Below are 6,535 nucleotides of genomic sequence, written 5' to 3' on the forward strand. Positions count from 1 at the left end.
TCTTATTGCAACTTGATTTGCTGCATTTGGTTGATAGGATATCCCTGAGAAGCCTGACCCTTTCTGAAGGGCCCAGAGACAGGGCCCTTCATATTCAAGGCAAAGTTTGGTCCTATCATGGGCTTCCCACCACATCTAGAGGTTTCTATAAAGGGTTTTGGCAAAGAGAAGGATGGGCGCACTATGATCTGCCTTGTCTTGCTGTGGTTGTGGTGAAGATTCTCACAGGGACTTAGAGTCTCAGTGTGTACACTTCTGTGATGTCCACTCTTACCAGACTGAGGTGAAAGGAGATATTGAACGAGCACAAATGCAGGATGATATGGTGAGCAGCCATACCTTGCTGTTAGAGAAACAGGAGTGCATAGAGCTGTAGAATGGGTGACTGCACCCATTCCCGGGTGAGAGATTGCATGTGGAGAACTTGAGTCCCTCCCAACATGCAACTTTTCATGATGCCATTTCAGGGTTTGTGGTATTCACGAACACTCTCGAGGAGGAGAGAAGCACAATTTAACTAAGGACTTTAACTTTCAACATGCACTCAACACAGATGCCAATAAGCAGCCCAAAAGCACTAACCTTTGTGTCATTTGAACAGAAACACTTGCACAGAAGATCCCAGGATCCCTGGAAACAGAATCTAGGTCTCATATAGAAATGTAACAATTGCTACATGAAGGTGTATGGGTGTTCCCAGGACCTATTTGTACAAAGGTAAGAATGTGAGAGGACTTAGCAGCATTAGGCTTCAGCCCACAGGCCTGGGAAGATCTCTAACTGGCCTGCAGCTCTTCATTCACATGCCAACTCCTTGCTTCAGGGCCTCCATTTCAACCGAGACAACTTGGCTTTCATCTGTCATCTGTGCTATGATCCTAACATGTTCTTAAGTTTGAATTCCACTGTGTTAGAGGAGATTTGCAAGAATCCATTAGAAAACAAATTTCTGGAATCCATTAGGAGGCAGATCCCTGGAATCCAGTAGAAAATAGATTGCTAGACACGAACTTCAGAAGAAATAAAATGGAAGACGTTACAACAGAGAAAATAACCCAGAACTCTAGCATTGGCAGGTCCTCCTAACAGGCAGTTAGTCTTTCTCAGGAGTTCAGAGTTTCTTCTGCTCTAATTTAAACTCACAAATGAAATGCCAGCTACAGTGCCAGGCTTCCCATGTCGTTAGCGAAGATGTACAGAGGGAATAGAGTTTCTTAATGCCTAAGCCAGAAGCATCAAGCAAGGTGCCTTCACAGCTTTGCAAGCTGAGAGAAACTGCTGGTCACCTCCCCTCTGTGAGTTCACACCTTAGATCCATTCAGCTGGGGAGGCAGCTCCTGTATAGCTGGTCTGGAGGCTGCCTATACTTTTTGCTGATAGGAGGAGCTTGATGTACACTTTTAGCAAGAAACACCCCAGGAACTTGTGTGTTGGGTAATTTCCTGAGGTACAATCTCTTGCTGGTTTCGCAAGAAGCTGTTGTAACCAGTTTGTACTCTGTGTGTGGTTTGTAGCTCTCATGAAGTTTCTGGAGGCACTTGGGTTTGCCAAGCCTAATGGAACTGCATCACAGGGTGTAAATCTTCCTCCTGGACAATTGGGTGTAGTAGCAACACTTGCTTCTCGTGGGTAGAACTTGCATCCAGGACTGTTTTGGCCCACCAATGCCAGAGTTCTGGGCTATCTTCTCAGTTTGTTGTAACATCTTCCATTTTCTTTCTTGTGAAATTCATGCCTAGCAATCTATTTTCCACTGGATTCCAGGGATCTGCCTCCTAATGGATTTCAGATATTTGTTTCCTAATGGATTCTTGCAAATCTCTTCTAACACAGTTGAATGCAAACTTAAGAACATGTTAGGATCATCCGAAGTCTTCTTTCTGCTCATGTCCTTTATCTCACCTAGCAAGCTCTCGTTTGGCATGTATGGCAGGTTCAGAATCAGCTGATCAGAACAGCTGAGTTCTGTAACCTCTGTCTGTATAAACAAGAGTGAAAGGATACCTGAGTGGCATCCTCCATGAATTTCTGGGTATCCATTCATACTCAGCAAGGTTTCTTCTTCATATACCATTGCTTAACCTTACACAAAAATACTTGTACTTTGGAAATCCTGTCCAGACTTTCACAATACACATTCTTAGAAAATTTGATTTTTAAATAGTTTCAATCCTTTTAGCTTTTGTTGCTCTACATGTAAATCATTAGTTAAACCAGCTGTTAATATAGCCACAAATATTTTATAGAATGTCAGTCTACCTAGTTCAAGTAGAGAGTACAAAATTAATCTCCATATTGAGCAGGGCAGAAACAGACTGCCCTAAGCACACGTGTCAGAGGCTCTCAGAGCCAATGGTAAAGAAGTCACCCGGCCCTTGTGGTGCCTCCCACATCTAGTCTCCTCTCTGCAGGAGGACCAGTTCTTGTCAGACTGACTGGGAGCTTGCTCTCGTTTCTGGCTCTTCTGGACTGGCCATCTCCAAGATGATGCATCTATCTTTAGCTGACCTTGGGGTTTGACATTGGCTTGTGCTGAATATCTTTGGCAAGCTCTCTGCCTGCTGTGCTACTGAGAAGACCAGACAGAGCAGCTGCAGGAAGACAGGAGTAATGTCTCCAGAGCAGAGGTAAGAAGACTTTGCATCACTGATCATTCATGCTTCTATTTGAAGGCTGAAGGGTGAGACCGGAGGCTTGATTGTGTTAGTGTTGTGATGAGCTCCACCAGAGGCCAGAAGGACAGAGACATTTTTGATCCCAACTATCATTAAGAGTTAACTCTGCTCTCTTGCTAAGAGCCATAGGCAGCTAACTACAGAGGACAGAATTATAGCTTATTTTCAGTGGCCTTTAGGACAAAGGCACAACATGAAAAAGGTATCAGGTCACACCCTACCCTAAGGTCTGAAGGTGTCCTCAACTCCCAAGCTGCCTATGCATTACCTATGTATTTGTGTGTGTGTGTGTGTGTGTGTGTGTGTGTGTGTGTGTGTGTGTGTCCCCATCCAATACACACACATATGATGAATATTGATTTAAAACCTATACGTTCTGTGAACGCTGCAGGGATTTGGGCGAGATAGCTTAATTCAGTGGACTAGAAGACAATGTCGACATGCTTAATACAAACATATTCCAAGCAGACAACTCCATAAGCCAAAAAATGTGTTTCAAACTCTAGAATGATAAATAAATTTGCTTGGTTGGCAGCAAGGCTAACATAAAAAAGCATTATGGCAATCTTTGGAAGAGGATAGATAAAGGATGAATAGAATCATGCTTGTAGAACATGCATTTCTTTATAGAACGAAAATATGGACGTCTCCTGAGAGGCTCTGCCAGAGCCTTACCGATACACATTCTGATGCTTGCAGCCAATCATCGAGCTGAGCGTGGGGTCCCCATGGAGGAGTTAGGGGAAGGACTGAAGGAGCTGAAGGGGTTTTCAACCCCACAGGAAGAACGACAATATCAACCAACCAGCCCCCCACCAGAGCTCCCAGGAACTAAATCACCAACCAAAGAGTACACATGGAGGGACCCATGGCTCCAGCTGCACATGTAGCAGAGGATGGCCTTATTTGGCATCAGTGGGAGGGGAAGCACTTGGTCCTGTGAAGGCTTGATGTCCCAGTGTAGGGGAATGCTAGGGCAGTGAGGTGGGAGTGAATGGGTGGATGGGGGAGCACCCCCATAGAAGTGGGGAGCAGGGTGGGATAGGGGGTTTTGGGGGAACAGGGAAGGGGGATACCATTTGAAATGTAAATAAATAAAATAACCAATAAAATTTTTAAGAAAAAGAAGGTGTCATTATTGGGCTTCTTCTTTGGGCATTGGAAGTGGGAGCAGAAGAGGATTTTTAGACTGAAAGAGAAGTCAGCAGGGTTTGGCAGTGACAAATCATACCACTGGACTGATTACCTAAATGCTCCCCACCTAACTAAGCTTTTCTGTGTTTGTAGGGGACCTCTGGTGTGGCCTTTCTTAAACAGCCACTCTTCCTCTGCTCACAAATGAAGGTTGACAATGTGTTAACCAAGCTTTCTGCTTCTTGCCTTTTGGACACTGCATAAAGCTTTCACCATGTTTTCAGTGGGATCATTGCAGAAACCAGAAAGCAGCCTTGCAACTCTCTCTGGGGAACTTCAGAAAGCATCTTAGTTCAGTTGTCCCTCAGATACCTTGTCAAGGAACATAAGCTGACCAAATTGCTTCACTTCAAGTTCAAATGGAAAAAGTACAGGCTTTGACGCTTGAGAGATACATCAAAAAATTAACCAATTCTTACAGTTCTTCCACAAGGAACACCTGGAAATGACAACTTAGCCTGCAAGAAATCAAACAGGATGATAGCACAACACCGGGGGAGCAGAGTGACCATTCAGCTCAGTGACCATTCTGTCCTACCTTCAACTGTCACCACCAACACTGCAACACCTCAAAGAAGGGCGGGATTAAGGTCACTCATGGAAAAGACTGACCGCCAGGCAAGTGTAAGAACTGGGATTTCCAACCTGGCAAATGTTTCTGAGGTGAGCAAAAGCAATGCCAGTGGTAGATCTTGAAACAATGACTCTTCCAGATGCAGACAGAGTTTATTCTCAGAATTCATGTCACATCACTAATGAAGCCAAATCGCCAGGGTTAGTATACCTCTTTACTCCTCAGAGCTTCCCAAATGCAGAAGAATGGACCAGTGTCAGAGCCCCACATTTTACCTGTGTGTGTGTGGCGGGGGTCCTTACTATGCAGGCATGGCATGGCATGGCGCCTGCGGTGCTGGAAGCGAGAGATGGCTGATGCTGCACATTAAGGAGGTCTGGTGTCTGGAGATGGGGTTTCATATTGTGATAAATACGCAACAAAACGCAACTCAATAGAGAAAGGATTCATTTGGACTATAGTACAGCAGTATTCAGTCCATCGTGGTAGAAAAGGTATGTGGAAAGAGCTCAAAGGTCATGTTGGACCCCCAGTGAGGAATTAGAGACAGATAAAGGTTGGTATTCCATTCTCTTCCTCCTTTTATTCCATTTCAGACCCCCAAACCATGAGTTAGCACCACCCACAGTTTGAGGTGGATCTTCCCACTTTAATTAACCAACCTATACAGTCTTTGCCAGACATGTCTAGAGGCTTGTTTTCTTGTTTTGTTTTGTTTTTGTTTTGTTTTGTTTTTTTAAAGTAAGCCTGTAGAACCGATATTATTTCATTGAACTGGCATTTCAAGATATGACATACATAAAATATCCAGAGTGAGAAAAGGGAAGGGAAATCACTAAAATTCAAGGAATCCTATGAAGGTGAAGCCTGACTTCTGATCCAGGCACCGAGCTGGAGACAGTGTGAGCTCCACGCAATGTGTTACCCTGCGCATGGAAGTGAGGAGAACATTGTCAATAGAAGCTGACCACTGCCAAGTTCCCAGGACACGCCTTTCCTACACAGACACCAAAGAAGCAAGCCTTAGCTTCCATCCTGTGACAGCCGACAGGCATCATAATGCCCAGAGCCTGGGCAACAAGCCCATGGCAAGGACACTTAGCTCTGACCATGACACAACCTTGAGGATTGTAAAGGCCAGTGCTGCTCTCTGCTCCCACCTTCATTGTTTTCCCACCTTAGAAAGTCAATGGTAACATCTGTCACCTGGACTGTCCTCTGTGAAAGGTCATTAAGGGCTTCTGTTCCAAGTTAACCAGACCCATAGACTACAGCTCAATGAACGTCTACACAGTTGGTGGAGCCATTCTGGAAAACGAAGCTATGGAATTTCACATTGGCTTCGCATTTTCACTGTTGGTTATGTTTTTGTGTACTTAACCATTGCCCAAAATGATAGAGGGGCAGCTTATAAAACAATTAGATTCACATTCTCTTTTGTAACTCATGTTAGTCCTTCCTCATTTCCTAATATTTGGGTTTTCATATTCTCTTTTCTACATAGTATGCTATAACCACATGCACATTTATTTAATATATATATATATGTATGTATATTACTGACTAGATTCACTATATAAGGGAGAATATTTTTTCTTTCTGAGATTCTGTAACTTTAATTTTTTTTTATTGGCAGCTTTACTTTCTTGGCAGTTCTGGATATTATCCCATTGTCTGAAGTGTAGCTGGTAAAGATTTATCCTGTTTTGTTGTGTTTGCTCTGTTTCCTTTTGTGTAATCCCGCTTGTTTATACTCACGATTAGGTTCTGCGTTGATGGTGTGCTATACAGAGAGTTCTTTCCTATCCAATATCTAGAAGAGTATCCCCTATATATCCTACTAGAAATTTACAATGTTTCCCGTGTGAAATTAAATTGTATGATCCAGCTTTGATTTTTTTGTCAGGTGAAAGGTAAGAGACTAATTTCTTTCTTCTGCAGGGAGACCTCCAGATTTGTCAGAATCATGGTTTAATAGGCCCTTTTCCAATATATGTTTTTTCCTCTTTTGTCAAAAATTAGTGGACATGTCATTTTACTTCAGGCTCCTCTATTCTATTCTGTAGGTGTTCTTGTCTGTTTTTATGGCAGG

At 43.4% G+C, this 6,535-nt stretch overlaps 1 long non-coding RNA gene across 1 annotated transcript; it reads left to right on the forward strand.

The window, feature by feature from the left end:
• The first annotated feature begins 2,402 nt into the window (after positions 1-2,402).
• On the forward strand, positions 2,403-6,148 carry LOC148005181 (uncharacterized). The gene is made up of 2 exons (XR_015622317.1): positions 2,403-2,627; positions 3,963-6,148. It is a non-coding gene; the product is annotated as an uncharacterized LOC148005181 (long non-coding RNA).
• Positions 6,149-6,535: the final 387 nt, after the last annotated feature.

Source organism: Rattus norvegicus, chromosome 6 (assembly GCF_021556685.1).
Source record: "Rattus norvegicus strain SHRSP/BbbUtx chromosome 6, alternate assembly SHRSP_T2T, whole genome shotgun sequence".
Classification (NCBI taxonomy): domain Eukaryota; kingdom Metazoa; phylum Chordata; class Mammalia; order Rodentia; family Muridae; genus Rattus; species Rattus norvegicus.